Below are 23119 nucleotides of genomic sequence, written 5' to 3'. Positions count from 1 at the left end.
CATATCGGCTAGTTAAAGTTAATCTCTTCTCTACCCCTTAATGGTTACAAATCGGCTCAGATACTCTCTTCTCTACCCCTTAATGATTACATATCGGCTAGTTAAAGTTACTCTCTTCTCTACCCCTTAATGATTACATATCGGCTCAGATACTCTCTTCTCTACCCCTTAATGATTACATATCGGCTCAGATGCTCTCTTCTCTACCCCTTAATGATTATCTCTTCTCTACCCCTTAATGATTACATATCGGCTAGTTAAAGTTACTCTGTTCTCTACCCCTTAATGATTACATATCGGATAGTTAAAGTTACTCTCTTCTCTACCCCTTAATGATTACATATCGGCTCAGATACTCTCTGCTCTACCCCTTAATGATTACATATCGGCTAGTTAAAGTTACTCTCTTCTCTACCCCTTAATGATTACATATCGACTCAGATACTCTCTTCTCTACCCCTTAATGATTACATATCGGCTAGTTAAAGTTACTCTCTTCTCTACCCCTTAATGATTACATATCGACTCAGATACTCTCTTCTCTACCCCTTAATGATTACATATCGGCTAGTTAAAGTTAATCTCTTCTCTACCCCTTAATGGTTACAAATCGGCTCAGATACTCTCTTCTCTACCCCTTAATGATTACATATCGGCTCAGATACTCTCTTCTCTACCCCTTAATGATTACATATCGGCTCAGATACTCTCTTCTCTACCCCTTGATGATTACATATCGGCTAGTTAAAGTTACTCTCTTCTCTACCCCTTAATGATTACATATCGGCTCAGATACTCTCTTCTCTACCCCTTAATGATTACATATCGGCTCAGATACTCTCTTCTCTACCCCTTAATGATTACATATCGGCTCAGATACTCTCTTCTCTACCTCTTGATGATTACATATCAGCTCAGATACTCTCTTCTCTACCCCTTGATGATTACATATCGGCTCAGATACTCTCTTCTCTACCCCTTGATGATTACATATCGGCTCAGATACTCTCTTCTCTACGCCTTAATGATTACATATCAGCTAGTTAAAGTTACTCTCTTCTCTACCCCTTAATGATTACATATCGGCTCAGATACTCTCTTCTCTACCCCTTAATGATTACATATCGGCTCAGATACTCTCTTCTCTACCCCTTAATGATTACATATCGGCTCAGATACTCTCTTCTCTACCCCTTAATGATTATCTCTTCTCTACCCCTTAATGATTACATATCGGCTAGTTAAAGTTACTCTCTTCTCTACCCCTTAATGATTACATATCGACTCAGATACTCTCTTCTCTACCCCTTAATGATTACATATCGGCTAGTTAAAGTTACTCTCTTCTCTACCCCTTAATGATTACATATCGGCTCAGATACTCTCTGCTCTACCCCTTAATGATTACATATCGACTAATTAAAGTTACTCTTTTCTCTACCCCTTGATGATTACATATCGGCTCAGATACTCTCTTCGCTACCCCTTGATGATTACATATCGGCTCAGATACTCTCTTCTCTACCCCTTAATGATTACATATCGGCTCAGATACTCTCTTCTCTACCCCTTAATGATTACATATCGGCTAGTTAAAGTTAATCTCTTCTCTACCCCTTAATGGTTACAAATCGGCTCAGATACTCTCTTCTCTACCCCTTAATGATTACATATCGGCTCAGATACTCTCTTCTCTACCCCTTAATGATTACATATCGGCTCAGATACTCTCTTCTCTACCCCTTGATGATTACATACCGGCTAGTTAAAGTTACTCTCTTCTCTACCCCTTAATGATTACATATCGGCTCAGATACTCTCTTCTCTACCCCTTAATGATTACATATCGGCTCAGATACTCTCTTCTCTACCCCTTAATGATTACATATCGGCTCAGATACTCTCTTCTCTACCTCTTGATGATTACATATCAGCTCAGATACTCTCTTCTCTACCCCTTGATGATTACATATCGGCTCAGATACTCTCTTCTCTACCCCTTGATGATTACATATCGGCTCAGATACTCTCTTCTCTACGCCTTAATGATTACATATCAGCTAGTTAAAGTTACTCTCTTCTCTACCCCTTAATGATTACATATCGGCTCAGATACTCTCTTCTCTACCCCTTAATGATTACATATCGGCTAGTTAAAGTTACTCTCTTCTCTACCCCTTAATGATTACATATCGGCTCAGATACTCTCTTCTCTACCCCTTAATGATTACATATCGGCTAGTTAAAGTTATTCTCTTCTCTACCCCTTAATGATTACATATCGGCTCAGATACTCTCTTCTCTACCCCTTAATGATTACATATCGGCTCAGATACTCTCTTCTCTACCCCTTGATGATTACATATCGGCTCAGATACTCTCTTCTCTACCCCTTGATGATTACATATCGGCTCAGATACTCTCTTCTCTACCCCTTAATGATTACATATCGGCTCAGATACTCTCTTCTCTACCCCTTAATGATTACATATCGGCTAGTTAAAGTTAATCTCTTCTCTACCCCTTAATGGTTACAAATCGGCTCAGATACTCTCTTCTCTACCCCTTAATGATTACATATCGGCTAGTTAAAGTTACTCTCTTCTCTACCCCTTAATGATTACATATCGGCTCAGATACTCTCTGCTCTACCCCTTAATGATTACATATCGGCTAATTAAAGTTAATCTTTTCTCTACCCCTTGATGATTACATATCGGCTCAGATACTCTCTTCTCTACCCCTTGATGATTACATATCGGCTCAGATACTCTCTTCTCTACCCCTTGATGATTACATATCGGCTCAGATACTCTCTTCTCTACCCCTTAATGATTACATATCGGCTCAGATACTCTCTTCTCTACCCCTTAATGATTATCTCTTCTCTACCCCTTAATGATTACATATCGGCTAGTTAAAGTTACTCTCTTCTCTACCCCTTAATGATTACATATCGGCTCAGATACTCTCTTCTCTACCCCTTAATGATTACATATCGGCTCAGATACTCTCTTCTCTACCCCTTAATGATTATCTCTTCTCTACCCCTTAATGATTACATATCGGCTAGTTAAAGTTACTCTGTTCTCTACCCCTTAATGATTACATATCGACTCAGATACTCTCTTCTCTACCCCTTAATGATTACATATCGGATAGTTAAAGTTACTCTCTGCTCTACCCCTTAATGATTACATATCGGCTAATTAAAGTTACTCTTTTCTCTACCCCTTAATGATTACATATCGACTCAGATACTCTCTTCTCTACCCCTTAATGATTACATATCGGCTAGTTAAAGTTACTCTCTTCTCTACCCCTTAATGATTACATATCGACTCAGATACTCTCTTCTCTACCCCTTAATGATTACATATCGGCTAGTTAAAGTTAATCTCTTCTCTACCCCTTAATGATTACATATCGGCTCAGATACTCTCTTCTCTACCCCTTAATGATTACATATCGGCTCAGATACTCTCTTCTCTACCCCTTAATGATTATCTCTTCTCTACCCCTTAATGATTACATATCGGCTAGTTAAAGTTACTCTGTTCTCTACCCCTTAATGATTACATATCGACTCAGATACTCTCTTCTCTACCCCTTAATGATTACATATCGGATAGTTAAAGTTACTCTCTGCTCTACCCCTTAATGATTACATATCGGCTAATTAAAGTTACTCTTTTCTCTACCCCTTGATGATTACATATCGGCTCAGATACTCTCTTCTCTACCCCTTAATGATTACATATCTGCTCAGATACTCTCTTCTCTACCCCTTAATGATTACATATCGGCTAGTTAAAGTTAATCTCTTCTCTACCCCTTAATGGTTACAAACCGGCTCAGATACTCTCTTCTCTACCCCTTAATGATTACATATCGGCTAGTTAAAGTTACTCTCTTCTCTACCCCTTAATGATTACATATCGGCTCAGATACTCTCTGCTCTACCCCTTAATGATTACATATCGGCTAATTAAAGTTAATCTTTTCTCTACCCCTTGATGATTACATATCGGCTCAGATACTCTCTTCTCTACCCCTTGATGATTACATATCGGCTCAGATACTCTCTTCTCTACCCCTTGATGATTACATATCGGCTCAGATACTCTCTTCTCTACCCCTTAATGATTACATATCGGCTCAGATACTCTCTTCTCTACCCCTTAATGATTATCTCTTCTCTACCCCTTAATGATTACATATCGGCTAGTTAAAGTTACTCTGTTCTCTACCCCTTAATGATTACATATCGACTCAGATACTCTCTTCTCTACCCCTTAATGATTACATATCGGCTAGTTAAAGTTACTCTGTTCTCTACCCCTTAATGATTACATATCGACTCAGATACTCTCTTCTCTACCCCTTAATGATTACATATCGGCTAGTTAAAGTTACTCTCTTCTCTACCCCTTAATGATTACATATCGACTCAGATACTCTCTTCTCTACCCCTTAATGATTACATATCGGCTAGTTAAAGTTAATCTCTTCTCTACCCCTTAATGATTACATATCGGCTCAGATACTCTCTTCTCTACCCCTTAATGATTACATATCGGCTCAGATACTCTCTTCTCTACCCCTTAATGATTATCTCTTCTCTACCCCTTAATGATTACATATCGGCTAGTTAAAGTTACTCTGTTCTCTACCCCTTAATGATTACATATCGACTCAGATACTCTCTTCTCTACCCCTTAATGATTACATATCGGATAGTTAAAGTTACTCTCTGCTCTACCCCTTAATGATTACATATCGGCTAATTAAAGTTACTCTTTTCTCTACCCCTTGATGATTACATATCGGCTCAGATACTCTCTTCTCTACCCCTTGATGATTACATATCGGCTCAGATACTCTCTTCTCTACCCCTTGATGATTACATATCGGCTCAGATACTCTCTTCTCTACCCCTTAATGATTACATATCGGCTCAGATACTCTCTTCTCTACCCCTTAATGATTATCTCTTCTCTACCCCTTAATGATTACATATCGGCTAGTTAAAGTTACTCTCTTCTCTACCCCTTAATGATTACATATCGGCTCAGATACTCTCTTCTCTACCCCTTAATGATTACATATCGGCTCAGATACTCTCTTCTCTACCCCTTAATGATTATCTCTTCTCTACCCCTTAATGATTACATATCGGCTAGTTAAAGTTACTCTGTTCTCTACCCCTTAATGATTACATATCGACTCAGATACTCTCTTCTCTACCCCTTAATGATTACATATCGGATAGTTAAAGTTACTCTCTGCTCTACCCCTTAATGATTACATATCGGCTAATTAAAGTTACTCTTTTCTCTACCCCTTAATGATTACATATCGACTCAGATACTCTCTTCTCTACCCCTTAATGATTACATATCGGCTAGTTAAAGTTACTCTCTTCTCTACCCCTTAATGATTACATATCGACTCAGATACTCTCTTCTCTACCCCTTAATGATTACATATCGGCTAGTTAAAGTTAATCTCTTCTCTACCCCTTAATGATTACATATCGGCTCAGATACTCTCTTCTCTACCCCTTAATGATTACATATCGGCTCAGATACTCTCTTCTCTACCCCTTAATGATTATCTCTTCTCTACCCCTTAATGATTACATATCGGCTAGTTAAAGTTACTCTGTTCTCTACCCCTTAATGATTACATATCGACTCAGATACTCTCTTCTCTACCCCTTAATGATTACATATCGGATAGTTAAAGTTACTCTCTGCTCTACCCCTTAATGATTACATATCGGCTAATTAAAGTTACTCTTTTCTCTACCCCTTGATGATTACATATCGGCTCAGATACTCTCTTCTCTACCCCTTAATGATTACATATCTGCTCAGATACTCTCTTCTCTACCCCTTAATGATTACATATCGGCTAGTTAAAGTTAATCTCTTCTCTACCCCTTAATGGTTACAAACCGGCTCAGATACTCTCTTCTCTACCCCTTAATGATTACATATCGGCTAGTTAAAGTTACTCTCTTCTCTACCCCTTAATGATTACATATCGGCTCAGATACTCTCTGCTCTACCCCTTAATGATTACATATCGGCTAATTAAAGTTAATCTTTTCTCTACCCCTTGATGATTACATATCGGCTCAGATACTCTCTTCTCTACCCCTTGATGATTACATATCGGCTCAGATACTCTCTTCTCTACCCCTTGATGATTACATATCGGCTCAGATACTCTCTTCTCTACCCCTTAATGATTACATATCGGCTCAGATACTCTCTTCTCTACCCCTTAATGATTATCTCTTCTCTACCCCTTAATGATTACATATCGGCTAGTTAAAGTTACTCTGTTCTCTACCCCTTAATGATTACATATCGACTCAGATACTCTCTTCTCTACCCCTTAATGATTACATATCGGCTAGTTAAAGTTACTCTGTTCTCTACCCCTTAATGATTACATATCGACTCAGATACTCTCTTCTCTACCCCTTAATGATTACATATCGGCTAGTTAAAGTTACTCTCTTCTCTACCCCTTAATGATTACATATCGACTCAGATACTCTCTTCTCTACCCCTTAATGATTACATATCGGCTAGTTAAAGTTAATCTCTTCTCTACCCCTTAATGATTACATATCGGCTCAGATACTCTCTTCTCTACCCCTTAATGATTACATATCGGCTCAGATACTCTCTTCTCTACCCCTTAATGATTATCTCTTCTCTACCCCTTAATGATTACATATCGGCTAGTTAAAGTTACTCTGTTCTCTACCCCTTAATGATTACATATCGACTCAGATACTCTCTTCTCTACCCCTTAATGATTACATATCGGATAGTTAAAGTTACTCTCTGCTCTACCCCTTAATGATTACATATCGGCTAATTAAAGTTACTCTTTTCTCTACCCCTTGATGATTACATATCGGCTCAGATACTCTCTTCTCTACCCCTTGATGATTACATATCGGCTCAGATACTCTCTTCTCTACCCCTTGATGATTACATATCGGCTCAGATACTCTCTTCTCTACCCCTTAATGATTACATATCGGCTAGTTAAAGTTAATCTCTTCTCTACCCCTTAATGGTTACATATCGGCTCAGATACTCTCTTCTCTACCCCTTAATGATTACATATCGGCTCAGATACTCTCTTCTCTACCCCTTGATGATTACATATCGGCTAGTTAAAGTTACTCTCTTCTCTACCCCTTAATGATTACATATCGGCTCAGATACTCTCTTCTCTACCCCTTAATGATTACATATCGGCTCAGATACTCTCTTCTCTACCCCTTAATGATTACATATCGGCTCAGATACTCTCTTCTCTACCTCTTGATGATTACATATCAGCTCAGATACTCTCTTCTCTACCCCTTGATGATTACATATCGGCTCAGATACTCTCTTCTCTACCCCTTAATGATTACATATCGGCTCAGATACTCTCTTCTCTACGCCTTAATGATTACATATCAGCTAGTTAAAGTTACTCTCTTCTCTACCCCTTAATGATTACATATCGGCTCAGATACTCTCTTCTCTACCCCTTAATGATTACATATCGGCTAGTTAAAGTTACTCTCTTCTCTACCCCTTAATGATTACATATCGGCTCAGATACTCTCTTCTCTACCCCTTGATGATTACATATCGGCTCAGATACTCTCTTCTCTACCCCTTGATGATTACATTTCGGCTAGTTAAAGTTACTCTCTTCTCTACCCCTTAATGATTACATATCGGCTAGTTAAAGTTACTCTCTTCTGTACCCCTTAATGATTACATATCGGCTAGTTAAAGTTACTCTCTTCTCTACCCCTTAATGATTACATATCGGCTCAGATACTCTCTTCTCTACCCCTTAATGATTACATATCGGCTCAGATACTCTCTTCTCTACCCCTTAATGATTACATATCGGCTAGTTAAAGTTACTCTGTTCTCTACCCCTTAATGATTACATATCGACTCAGATACTCTCTTCTCTACCCCTTAATGATTACATATCGGATAGTTAAAGTTACTCTCTGCTCTACCCCTTAATGATTACATATCGGCTAATTAAAGTTACTCTTTTCTCTACCCCTTAATGATTACATATCGACTCAGATACTCTCTTCTCTACCCCTTAATGATTACATATCGGCTAGTTAAAGTTACTCTCTTCTCTACCCCTTAATGATTACATATCGACTCAGATACTCTCTTCTCTACCCCTTAATGATTACATATCGGCTAGTTAAAGTTAATCTCTTCTCTACCCCTTAATGATTACATATCGGCTCAGATACTCTCTTCTCTACCCCTTAATGATTACATATCGGCTCAGATACTCTCTTCTCTACCCCTTAATGATTATCTCTTCTCTACCCCTTAATGATTACATATCGGCTAGTTAAAGTTACTCTGTTCTCTACCCCTTAATGATTACATATCGACTCAGATACTCTCTTCTCTACCCCTTAATGATTACATATCGGATAGTTAAAGTTACTCTCTGCTCTACCCCTTAATGATTACATATCGGCTAATTAAAGTTACTCTTTTCTCTACCCCTTGATGATTACATATCGGCTCAGATACTCTCTTCTCTACCCCTTAATGATTACATATCTGCTCAGATACTCTCTTCTCTACCCCTTAATGATTACATATCGGCTAGTTAAAGTTAATCTCTTCTCTACCCCTTAATGGTTACAAACCGGCTCAGATACTCTCTTCTCTACCCCTTAATGATTACATATCGGCTAGTTAAAGTTACTCTCTTCTCTACCCCTTAATGATTACATATCGGCTCAGATACTCTCTGCTCTACCCCTTAATGATTACATATCGGCTAATTAAAGTTAATCTTTTCTCTACCCCTTGATGATTACATATCGGCTCAGATACTCTCTTCTCTACCCCTTGATGATTACATATCGGCTCAGATACTCTCTTCTCTACCCCTTGATGATTACATATCGGCTCAGATACTCTCTTCTCTACCCCTTAATGATTACATATCGGCTCAGATACTCTCTTCTCTACCCCTTAATGATTATCTCTTCTCTACCCCTTAATGATTACATATCGGCTAGTTAAAGTTACTCTGTTCTCTACCCCTTAATGATTACATATCGACTCAGATACTCTCTTCTCTACCCCTTAATGATTACATATCGGCTAGTTAAAGTTACTCTGTTCTCTACCCCTTAATGATTACATATCGACTCAGATACTCTCTTCTCTACCCCTTAATGATTACATATCGGCTAGTTAAAGTTACTCTCTTCTCTACCCCTTAATGATTACATATCGACTCAGATACTCTCTTCTCTACCCCTTAATGATTACATATCGGCTAGTTAAAGTTAATCTCTTCTCTACCCCTTAATGATTACATATCGGCTCAGATACTCTCTTCTCTACCCCTTAATGATTACATATCGGCTCAGATACTCTCTTCTCTACCCCTTAATGATTATCTCTTCTCTACCCCTTAATGATTACATATCGGCTAGTTAAAGTTACTCTGTTCTCTACCCCTTAATGATTACATATCGACTCAGATACTCTCTTCTCTACCCCTTAATGATTACATATCGGATAGTTAAAGTTACTCTCTGCTCTACCCCTTAATGATTACATATCGGCTAATTAAAGTTACTCTTTTCTCTACCCCTTGATGATTACATATCGGCTCAGATACTCTCTTCTCTACCCCTTGATGATTACATATCGGCTCAGATACTCTCTTCTCTACCCCTTGATGATTACATATCGGCTCAGATACTCTCTTCTCTACCCCTTAATGATTACATATCGGCTCAGATACTCTCTTCTCTACCCCTTAATGATTATCTCTTCTCTACCCCTTAATGATTACATATCGGCTAGTTAAAGTTACTCTCTTCTCTACCCCTTAATGATTACATATCGGCTCAGATACTCTCTTCTCTACCCCTTAATGATTACATATCGGCTCAGATACTCTCTTCTCTACCCCTTAATGATTATCTCTTCTCTACCCCTTAATGATTACATATCGGCTAGTTAAAGTTACTCTGTTCTCTACCCCTTAATGATTACATATCGACTCAGATACTCTCTTCTCTACCCCTTAATGATTACATATCGGATAGTTAAAGTTACTCTCTGCTCTACCCCTTAATGATTACATATCGGCTAATTAAAGTTACTCTTTTCTCTACCCCTTAATGATTACATATCGACTCAGATACTCTCTTCTCTACCCCTTAATGATTACATATCGGCTAGTTAAAGTTACTCTCTTCTCTACCCCTTAATGATTACATATCGACTCAGATACTCTCTTCTCTACCCCTTAATGATTACATATCGGCTAGTTAAAGTTAATCTCTTCTCTACCCCTTAATGATTACATATCGGCTCAGATACTCTCTTCTCTACCCCTTAATGATTACATATCGGCTCAGATACTCTCTTCTCTACCCCTTAATGATTATCTCTTCTCTACCCCTTAATGATTACATATCGGCTAGTTAAAGTTACTCTGTTCTCTACCCCTTAATGATTACATATCGACTCAGATACTCTCTTCTCTACCCCTTAATGATTACATATCGGATAGTTAAAGTTACTCTCTGCTCTACCCCTTAATGATTACATATCGGCTAATTAAAGTTACTCTTTTCTCTACCCCTTGATGATTACATATCGGCTCAGATACTCTCTTCTCTACCCCTTAATGATTACATATCTGCTCAGATACTCTCTTCTCTACCCCTTAATGATTACATATCGGCTAGTTAAAGTTAATCTCTTCTCTACCCCTTAATGGTTACAAACCGGCTCAGATACTCTCTTCTCTACCCCTTAATGATTACATATCGGCTAGTTAAAGTTACTCTCTTCTCTACCCCTTAATGATTACATATCGGCTCAGATACTCTCTGCTCTACCCCTTAATGATTACATATCGGCTAATTAAAGTTAATCTTTTCTCTACCCCTTGATGATTACATATCGGCTCAGATACTCTCTTCTCTACCCCTTGATGATTACATATCGGCTCAGATACTCTCTTCTCTACCCCTTGATGATTACATATCGGCTCAGATACTCTCTTCTCTACCCCTTAATGATTACATATCGGCTCAGATACTCTCTTCTCTACCCCTTAATGATTATCTCTTCTCTACCCCTTAATGATTACATATCGGCTAGTTAAAGTTACTCTGTTCTCTACCCCTTAATGATTACATATCGACTCAGATACTCTCTTCTCTACCCCTTAATGATTACATATCGGCTAGTTAAAGTTACTCTGTTCTCTACCCCTTAATGATTACATATCGACTCAGATACTCTCTTCTCTACCCCTTAATGATTACATATCGGCTAGTTAAAGTTACTCTCTTCTCTACCCCTTAATGATTACATATCGACTCAGATACTCTCTTCTCTACCCCTTAATGATTACATATCGGCTAGTTAAAGTTAATCTCTTCTCTACCCCTTAATGATTACATATCGGCTCAGATACTCTCTTCTCTACCCCTTAATGATTACATATCGGCTCAGATACTCTCTTCTCTACCCCTTAATGATTATCTCTTCTCTACCCCTTAATGATTACATATCGGCTAGTTAAAGTTACTCTGTTCTCTACCCCTTAATGATTACATATCGACTCAGATACTCTCTTCTCTACCCCTTAATGATTACATATCGGATAGTTAAAGTTACTCTCTGCTCTACCCCTTAATGATTACATATCGGCTAATTAAAGTTACTCTTTTCTCTACCCCTTGATGATTACATATCGGCTCAGATACTCTCTTCTCTACCCCTTGATGATTACATATCGGCTCAGATACTCTCTTCTCTACCCCTTGATGATTACATATCGGCTCAGATACTCTCTTCTCTACCCCTTAATGATTACATATCGGCTAGTTAAAGTTAATCTCTTCTCTACCCCTTAATGGTTACATATCGGCTCAGATACTCTCTTCTCTACCCCTTAATGATTACATATCGGCTCAGATACTCTCTTCTCTACCCCTTGATGATTACATATCGGCTAGTTAAAGTTACTCTCTTCTCTACCCCTTAATGATTACATATCGGCTCAGATACTCTCTTCTCTACCCCTTAATGATTACATATCGGCTCAGATACTCTCTTCTCTACCCCTTAATGATTACATATCGGCTCAGATACTCTCTTCTCTACCTCTTGATGATTACATATCAGCTCAGATACTCTCTTCTCTACCCCTTGATGATTACATATCGGCTCAGATACTCTCTTCTCTACCCCTTAATGATTACATATCGGCTCAGATACTCTCTTCTCTACGCCTTAATGATTACATATCAGCTAGTTAAAGTTACTCTCTTCTCTACCCCTTAATGATTACATATCGGCTCAGATACTCTCTTCTCTACCCCTTAATGATTACATATCGGCTAGTTAAAGTTACTCTCTTCTCTACCCCTTAATGATTACATATCGGCTCAGATACTCTCTTCTCTACCCCTTGATGATTACATATCGGCTCAGATACTCTCTTCTCTACCCCTTGATGATTACATTTCGGCTAGTTAAAGTTACTCTCTTCTCTACCCCTTAATGATTACATATCGGCTAGTTAAAGTTACTCTCTTCTGTACCCCTTAATGATTACATATCGGCTAGTTAAAGTTACTCTCTTCTCTACCCCTTAATGATTACATATCGGCTCAGATACTCTCTTCTCTACCCCTTAATGATTACATATCGGCTCAGATACTCTCTTCTCTACCCCTTAATGATTACATATCGGCTCAGATACTCTCTTCTCTACCCCTTAATGATTACATATCGGCTAGTTAAAGTTACTCTCTTCTCTACCCCTTAATGATTACATATCGGCTCAGATACTCTCTTCTCTACCCCTTAATGATTACATATCGGCTAGTTAAAGTTAATCTCTTCTCTACCCCTTAATGGTTACAAATCGGCTCAGATACTCTCTTCTCTACCCCTTAATGATTACATATCGGCTAGTTAAAGTTACTCTCTTCTCTACCCCTTAATGATTACATATCGGCTCAGATACTCTCTGCTCTACCCCTTAATGATTACATATCGGCTAATTAAAGTTAATCTTTTCTCTACCCCTTGATGATTACATATCGGCTCAGATACTCTCTTCTCTACCCCTTGATGATTACATATCGGCTCAGATACTCTCTTCTCTACCCCTTGATGATTACATATCGGCTCAGATACTCTCTTCTCTACCCCTTAATGATTACATATCGGCTCAGATACTCTCTTCTCTACCCCTTAATGATTATCTCTTCTCTACCCCTTAATGATTACATATCGGCTAGTTAAAGTTACTCTGTTCTCTACCCCTTAATGATTACATATCGACTCAGATACTCTCTTCTCTACCCCTTAATGATTACATATCGGCTAGTTAAAGTTACTCTCTTCTCTACCCCTTAATGATTACATATCGACTCAGATACTCTCTTCTCTACCCCTTAATGATTACATATCGGCTAGTTAAAGTTAATCTCTTCTCTACCCCTTAATGATTACATATCGGCTCAGATACTCTCTTCTCTACCCCTTAATGATTACATATCGGCTCAGATACTCTCTTCTCTACCCCTTAATGATTATCTCTTCTCTACCCCTTAATGATTACATATCGGCTAGTTAAAGTTACTCTGTTCTCTACCCCTTAATGATTACATATCGACTCAGATACTCTCTTCTCTACCCCTTAATGATTACATATCGGATAGTTAAAGTTACTCTCTGCTCTACCCCTTAATGATTACATATCGGCTAATTAAAGTTACTCTTTTCTCTACCCCTTGATGATTACATATCGGCTCAGATACTCTCTTCTCTACCCCTTGATGATTACATATCGGCTCAGATACTCTCTTCTCTACCCCTTGATGATTACATATCGGCTCAGATACTCTCTTCTCTACCCCTTAATGATTACATATCGGCTAGTTAAAGTTAATCTCTTCTCTACCCCTTAATGGTTACATATCGGCTCAGATACTCTCTTCTCTACCCCTTAATGATTACATATCGGCTCAGATACTCTCTTCTCTACCCCTTGATGATTACATATCGGCTAGTTAAAGTTACTCTCTTCTCTACCCCTTAATGATTACATATCGGCTCAGATACTCTCTTCTCTACCCCTTAATGATTACATATCGGCTCAGATACTCTCTTCTCTACCCCTTAATGATTACATTTCGGCTAGTTAAAGTTACTCTCTTCTGTACCCCTTAATGATTACATATCGGCTAGTTAAAGTTACTCTCTTCTCTACCCCTTAATGATTACATATCGGCTCAGATACTCTCTTCTCTACCCCTTAATGATTACATATCGGCTCAGATACTCTCTTCTCTACCCCTTAATGATTACATATCGGCTCAGATACTCTCTTCTCTACCCCTTAATGATTACATATCGGCTAGTTAAAGTTACTCTCTTCTCTACCCCTTAATGATTACATATCGGCTCAGATACTCTCTTCTCTACCCCTTAATGATTACATATTGGCTAGTTAAAGTTACTCTCTTCTCTACCCCTTAATGATTACATATTGGCTAGTTAAAGTTACTCTCTTCTCTACCCCTTAATGATTACATATCGGCTCAGATGCTCTCTTCTCTACCCCTTAATGATTACATATCGGCTAGTTAAAGTTACTCTCTTCTGTACCCATTAATGATTACATATCGGCTAGTTAAAGTTACTCTCTTCTCTACCCCTTAATGATTACATATCGGCTCAGATACTCTCTTCTCTACCCCTTAATGATTACATATCTGCTCAGATACTCTCTTCTCTACCCCTTAATGATTACATATCGGCTCAGATACTCTCTTCTCTACCCCTTAATGATTACATATCGGCTCAGATACTCTCTTCTCTACCCCTTAATGATTACATATCGGCTCAGATACTCTCTTCTCTACCCCTTAATGATTACATATCGGCTAGTTAAAGTTATTCTCTTCTCTACCCCTTAATGATTACATATCGGCTCAGATACACTCTTCTCTACCCCTTAATGATTACATATCGGCTCAGATACTCTCTTCTCTACCCCTTGATGATTACATTTCGGCTAGTTAAAGTTGCTCTTTTCTCTACCCCTTAATGATTACATATCGGCTAGTTAAAGTTACTCTCTTCTCTACCCCTTAATGATTACATATCGGCTAGTTAAAGTTACTCTCTTCTCTACCCCTTAATGATTACATATCGGCTCAGATACTCTCTTCTCTACCCCTTAATGATTACATATCGGCTCAGATACTCTCTTCTCTACCCCTTAATGATTACATATCGGCTCAGATACTCTCTTCTCTACCCCTTAATGATTACATATCGGCTCAGATACTCTCTTCTCTACCCCTTAATGATTACATATTGGCTGGTTAAAGTTACTCTCTTCTCTACCCCTTAATGATTACATATTGGCTAGTTAAAGTTACTCTCTTCTCTACCCCTTAATGATTACATATCGGCTCAGATGTTCTCTTCTCTACCCCTTAATGATTACATATCGGCTAGTTAAAGTTACTCTCTTCTGTACCCCTTAATGATTACATATCGGCTCAGAAGCTCTCTTCTCTACCCCTTAATGATTACATATCGGCTAGTTAAAGTTACTCTCTTCTCTACCCCTTAATGATTACATATCGGCTCAGATACTCTCTTCTCTACCCCTTAATGATTATCTCTTCTCTACCCCTTAATGATTACATATCGACTCAGATACTCTCTTCTCTACCCCTTAATGATTACATATCGGCTCAGATACACTCTTCTCTACCCCTTAATGATTACATATCGGCTAATTAAAGTTACTCTTTTCTCTACCCCTTGATGATTACATATCGGCTCAGATACTCTCTTCTCTACCCCTTGATGATTACATATCGGCTCAGATACTCTCTTCTCTACCCCTTGATGATTACATATCGGCTCAGATACTCTCTTCTCTACCCCTTAATGATTACATATCGGCTAGTTAAAGTTAATCTCTTCTCTACCCCTTAATGGTTACATATCGGCTCAGATACTCTCTTCTCTACCCCTTAATGATTACATATCGGCTCAGATACTCTCTTCTCTACCCCTTAAGGATTACATATCGGCTCAGATACTCTCTTCTCTACCTCTTGATGATTACATATCAGCTCAGATACTCTCTTCTCTACCCCTTGATGATTACATATCGGCTCAGATACTCTCTTCTCTACCCCTTGATGATTACATATCGGCTCAGATACTCTCTTCTCTACGCCTTAATGATTACATATCAGCTAGTTAAAGTTACTCTCTTCTCTACCCCTTAATGATTACATATCGGCTCAGATACTCTCTTCTCTACCCCTTAATGATTACATATCGGCTAGTTAAAGTTACTGTCTTCTCTACCCCTTAATGATTACATATCGGCTCAGATACTCTCTTCTCTACCCCTTAATGATTACATATCGGCTAGTTAAAGTTATTCTCTTCTCTACCCCTTAATGATTACATATCGGCTCAGATACTCTCTTCTCTACCCCTTAATGATTACATATCGGCTCAGATACTCTCTTCTCTACCCCTTGATGATTACATATCGGCTCAGATACTCTCTTCTCTACCCCTTGATGATTACATTTCGGCTAGTTAAAGTTACTCTCTTCTGTACCCCTTAATGATTACATATCGTCTAGTTAAAGTTACTCTCTTCTCTACCCCTTAATGATTACATATCGGCTCAGATACTCTCTTCTCTACCCCTTAATGATTACATATCGGCTCAGATACTCTCTTCTCTACCCCTTAATGATTACATATCGGCTCAGATACTCTCTTCTCTACCCCTTAATGATTACATATCGGCTCAGATACTCTCTTCTCTACCCCTTAATGATTACATATCGGCTCAGATACTCTCTTCTCTACCCCTTAATGATTACATATCGGCTCAGATACTCTCTTCTCTACCTCTTGATGATTACATATCAGCTCAGATACTCTCTTCTCTACCCCTTGATGATTACATATCGGCTCAGATACTCTCTTCTCTACCCCTTAATGATTACATATCGGCTCAGATACTCTCTTCTCTACCCCTTAATGATTACATATTGGTTAGTTAAAGTTACTCTCTTCTCTACCGCTTAATGATTACATATCGGCTCAGATACTCTCTTCTCTACCCCTTAATGATTACATATCGGCTAGTTAAAGTTATTCTCTTCTCTACCCCTTAATGATTACATATCGGCTCAGATACACTCTTCTCTACCCCTTAATGATTACATATCGGCTCAGATACTCTCTTCTCTACCCCTTGATGATTACATATCGGCTCAGATACTCTCTTCTCTACCCCTTAATGATTATCTCTTCTCTACCCCTTAATGATTACATATCGGCTAGTTAAAGTTACTCTCTTCTCTACCCCTTAATGATTACATATCGACTCAGATACTCTCTTCTCTACCCCTTAATGATTGATTACATATCGGCTAATTAAAGTTACTCTTTTCTCTACCCCTTGATGATTACATATCGGCTCAGATACTCTCTTCTCTACCCCTTGATGATTACATATCGGCTCAGATGCTCTCTTCTCTACCCCTTGATGATTACATATCGGCTCAGATACTCTCTTCTCTACCCCTTAATGATTACATATCGGCTAGTTAAAGTTAATCTCTTCTCTACCCCTTAATGGTTACATATCGGCTCAGATACTCTCTTCTCTACCCCTTAATGATTACATATCGGCTCAGATACTCTCTTCTCTACCCCTTAAGGATTACATATCGGCTCAGATACTCTCTTCTCTACCTCTTGATGATTACATATCAGCTCAGATACTCTCTTCTCTACCCCTTGATGATTACATATCGGCTCAGATACTCTCTTCTCTACCCCTTGATGATTACATATCGGCTCAGATACTCTCTTCTCTACGCCTTAATGATTACATATCAGCTAGTTAAAGTTACTCTCTTCTCTACCCCTTAATGATTACATATCGGCTCAGATACTCTCTTCTCTACCCCTTAATGATTACATATCGGCTAGTTAAAGTTACTCTCTTCTCTACCCCTTAATGATTACATATCGGCTCAGATACTCTCTTCTCTACCCCTTAATGATTACATATCGGCTAGTTAATGTTATTCTCTTCTCTACCCCTTAATGATTACATATCGGCTCAGATACTCTCTTCTCTACCCCTTAATGATTACATATCGGCTCAGATACTCTCTTCTCTACCCCTTGATGATTACATATCGGCTCAGATACTCTCTTCTCTACCCCTTGATGATTACATTTCGGCTAGTTAAAGTTACTCTCTTCTCTACCCCCTAATGATTACATATCGGCTAGTTAAAGTTACTCTCTTCTGTACCCCTTAATGATTACATATCGGCTAGTTAAAGTTACTCTCTTCTCTACCCCTTAATGATTACATATCGGCTCAGATACTCTCTTCTCTACCCCTTAATGATTACATATCGGCTCAGATACTCTCTTCTCTACCCCTTAATGATTACATATCGGCTCAGATACTCTCTTCTCTACCCCTTAATGATTACATATCGGCTCAGATACTCTCTTCTCTACCCCTTAATGATTACATATCGGCTCAGATACTCTCTTCTCTACCCCTTAATGATTACATATCGGCTCAGATACTCTCTTCTCTACCTCTTGATGATTACATATCAGCTCAGATACTCTCTTCTCTACCCCTTGATGATTACATATCGGCTCAGATACTCTCTTCTCTACGCCTTAATGATTACATATCAGCTAGTTAAAGTTACTCTCTTCTCTACCCCTTAATGATTACATATCGGCTCAGATACTCTCTTCTCTACCCCTTAATGATTACATATCGGTTAGTTAAAGTTACTCTCTTCTCTACCGCTTAATGATTACATATCGGCTCAGATACTCTCTTCTCTACCCCTTAATGATTACATATCGGCTAGTTAAAGTTATTCTCTTCTCTACCCCTTAATGATTACATATCGGCTCAGATACTCTCTTCTCTACCCCTTGATGATTACATATCGGCTCAGATACTCTCTTCTCTACGCCTTGATGATTACATTTCGGCTAGTTAAAGTTACTCTCTTCTCTACCCCTTAATGATTACATATCGGCTAGTTAAAGTTACTCTCTTCTGTACCCCTTAATGATTACATATCGGCTAGTTAAAGTTACTCTCTTCTCTACCCCTTAATGATTACATATCGGCTCAGATACTCTCTTCTCTACCCCTTAATGATTACATATCGGCTCAGATACTCTCTTCTCTACCCCTTAATGATTACATATCGGCTCAGATACTCTCTTCTCTACCCCTTAATGATTACATATCGGCTCAGATACTCTCTTCTCTACCCCTTGATGATTACATATCGGCTCAGATACTCTCTTCTCTACCCCTTGATGATTACATTTCGGCTAGTTAAAGTTACTCTCTTCTCTACCCCCTAATGATTACATATCGGCTAGTTAAAGTTACTCTCTTCTGTACCCCTTAATGATTACATATCGGCTAGTTAAAGTTACTCTCTTCTCTACCCCTTAATGATTACATATCGGCTCAGATACTCTCTTCTCTACCCCTTAATGATTACATATCGGCTCAGATACTCTCTTCTCTACCCCTTAATGATTACATATCGGCTCAGATACTCTCTTCTCTACCCCTTAATGATTACATATCGGCTCAGATACTCTCTTCTCTACCCCTTAATGATTACATATCGGCTCAGATACTCTCTTCTCTACCCCTTAATGATTACATATCGGCTCAGATACTCTCTTCTCTACCTCTTGATGATTACATATCAGCTCAGATACTCTCTTCTCTACCCCTTGATGATTACATATCGGCTCAGATACTCTCTTCTCTACCCCTTGATGATTACATATCGGCTCAGATACTCTCTTCTCTACGCCTTAATGATTACATATCAGCTAGTTAAAGTTACTCTCTTCTCTACCCCTTAATGATTACATATCGGCTCAGATACTCTCTTCTCTACCCCTTAATGATTACATATCGGTTAGTTAAAGTTACTCTCTTCTCTACCGCTTAATGATTACATATCGGCTCAGATACTCTCTTCTCTACCCCTTAATGATTACATATCGGCTAGTTAAAGTTATTCTCTTCTCTAACCCTTAATGATTACATATCGGCTCAGATACACTCTTCTCTACCCCTTAATGATTACATATCGGCTCAGATACTCTCTTCTCTACCCCTTGATGATTACATATCGGCTCAGATACTCTCTTCTCTACGCCTTGATGATTACATTTCGGCTAGTTAAAGTTACTCTCTTCTCTACCCCTTAATGATTACATATCGGCTAGTTAAAGTTACTCTCTTCTGTACCCCTTAATGATTACATATCGGCTAGTTAAAGTTACTCTCTTCTCTACCCCTTAATGATTACATATCGGCTCAGATACTCTCTTCTCTACCCCTTAATGATTACATATCGGCTCAGATACTCTCTTCTCTACCCCTTAATGATTACATATCGGCTCAGATACTCTCTTCTCTACCCCTTAATGATTAAATATCGGCTAGTTAAAGTTACTCTCTTCTCTACCCCTTAATGATTACATATCGGCTAGTTAAAGTTACTCTCTTCTCTACCCCTTAATGATTACATATCGGCTCAGATGCTCTCTTCTCTACCCCTTAATGATTACATATCGGCTCAGATACTCTCTTCTCTACCCCTTAATGATTACATATCGGCTCAGATACTCTCTTCTCTACCCCTTAATGATTACATATCGGCTCAGATACTCTCTTCTCTACCCCTTGATGATTACATATCGGCTCAGATACTCTCTTCTCTACCCCTTGATGATTACATTTCGGCTAGTTAAAGTTACTCTCTTCTCTACCCCCTAATGATTACATATCGGCTAGTTAAAGTTACTCTCTTCTGTACCCCTTAATGATTACATATCGGCTAGTTAAAGTTACTCTCTTCTCTACCCCTTAATGATTACATATCGGCTCAGATACTCTCTTCTCTACCCCTTAATGATTACATATCGGCTCAGATACTCTCTTCTCTACCCCTTAATGATTACATATCGGCTCAGATACTCTCTTCTCTACCCCTTAATGATTACATATCGGCTCAGATACTCTCTTCTCTACCCCTTAATGATTACATATCGGCTCAGATACTCTCTTCTCTACCCCTTAATGATTACATATCGGCTCAGATACTCTCTTCTCTACCTCTTGATGATTACATATCTGCTCAGATACTCTCTTCTCTACCCCTTGATGATTACATATCGGCTCAGATACTCTCTTCTCTACCCCTTGATGATTACATATCGGCTCAGATACTCTCTTCTCTACGTCTTAATGATTACATATCAGCTAGTTAAAGTTACTCTCTTCTCTACCCCTTAATGATTACATATCGGCTCAGATACTCTCTTCTCTACCCCTTAATGATTACATATCGGTTAGTTAAAGTTACTCTCTTCTCTACCGCTTAATGATTACATATCGGCTCAGATACTCTCTTCTCTACCCCTTAATGATTACATATCGGCTAGTTAAAGTTATTCTCTTCTCTAACCCTTAATGATTACATATCGGCTCAGATACACTCTTCTCTACCCCTTAATGATTACATATCGGCTCAGATACTCTCTTCTCTACCCCTTGATGATTACATATCGGCTCAGATACTCTCTTCTCTACGCCTTGATGATTACATTTCGGCTAGTTAAAGTTACTCTCTTCTCTACCCCTTAATGATTACATATCGGCTAGTTAAAGTTACTCTCTTCTGTACCCCTTAATGATTACATATCGGCTAGTTAAAGTTACTCTCTTCTCTACCCCTTAATGATTACATATCGGCTCAGATACTCTCTTCTCTACCCCTTAATGATTACATATCGGCTCAGATACTCTCTTCTCTACCCCTTAATGATTACATATCGGCTCAGATACTCTCTTCTCTACCCCTTAATGATTAAATATCGGCTAGTTAAAGTTACTCTCTTCTCTACCCCTTAATGATTACATATCGGCTAGTTAAAGTTACTCTCTTCTCTACCCCTTAATGATTACATATCGGCTCAGATGCTCTCTTCTCTACCCCTTAATGATTACATATCGGCTCAGATACTCTCTTCTCTACCCCTTAATGATTACATATCGGCTCAGATACTCTCTTCTCTACCCCTTAATGATTACATATCGGCTCAGATACTCTCTTCTCTACCCCTTGATGATTACATATCGGCTCAGATACTCTCTTCTCTACCCCTTGATGATTACATTTCGGCTAGTTAAAGTTACTCTCTTCTCTACCCCCTAATGATTACATATCGGCTAGTTAAAGTTACTCTCTTCTGTACCCCTTAATGATTACATATCGGCTAGTTAAAGTTACTCTCTTCTCTACCCCTTAATGATTACATATCGGCTCAGATACTCTCTTCTCTACCCCTTAATGATTACATATCGGCTCAGATACTCTCTTCTCTACCCCTTAATGATTACATATCGGCTCAGATACTCTCTTCTCTACCCCTTAATGATTACATATCGGCTCAGATACTCTCTTCTCTACCCCTTAATGATTACATATCGGCTCAGATACTCTCTTCTCTACCCCTTAATGATTACATATCGGCTCAGATACTCTCTTCTCTACCTCTTGATGATTACATATCAGCTCAGATACTCTCTTCTCTACCCCTTGATGATTACATATCGGCTCAGATACTCTCTTCTCTACCCCTTGATGATTACATATCGGCTCAGATACTCTCTTCTCTACGCCTTAATGATTACATATCAGCTAGTTAAAGTTACTCTCTTCTCTACCCCTTAATGATTACATATCGGCTCAGATACTCTCTTCTCTACCCCTTAATGATTACATATCGGTTAGTTAAAGTTACTCTCTTCTCTACCGCTTAATGATTACATATCGGCTCAGATACTCTCTTCTCTACCCCTTAATGATTACATATCGGCTAGTTAAAGTTATTCTCTTCTCTAA

General features: G+C 38.6%; 1 protein-coding gene across 22 annotated transcripts in view; it reads left to right on the top strand.

Moving 5' to 3' along the window:
* The window catches only part of LOC110524842 (uncharacterized protein YGR130C), a 49683-nt gene that overhangs the window by 1434 nt on the left and 25130 nt on the right, over window positions 1-23119 (top strand). The gene's annotated exons all lie outside the window — the stretch shown is intronic.

This window comes from Oncorhynchus mykiss, chromosome 5, assembly GCF_013265735.2.
Source record: "Oncorhynchus mykiss isolate Arlee chromosome 5, USDA_OmykA_1.1, whole genome shotgun sequence".
In the NCBI taxonomy this organism is placed as follows: domain Eukaryota; kingdom Metazoa; phylum Chordata; class Actinopteri; order Salmoniformes; family Salmonidae; genus Oncorhynchus; species Oncorhynchus mykiss.
This window is presented reverse-complemented; position numbering and strand designations above follow the sequence as displayed.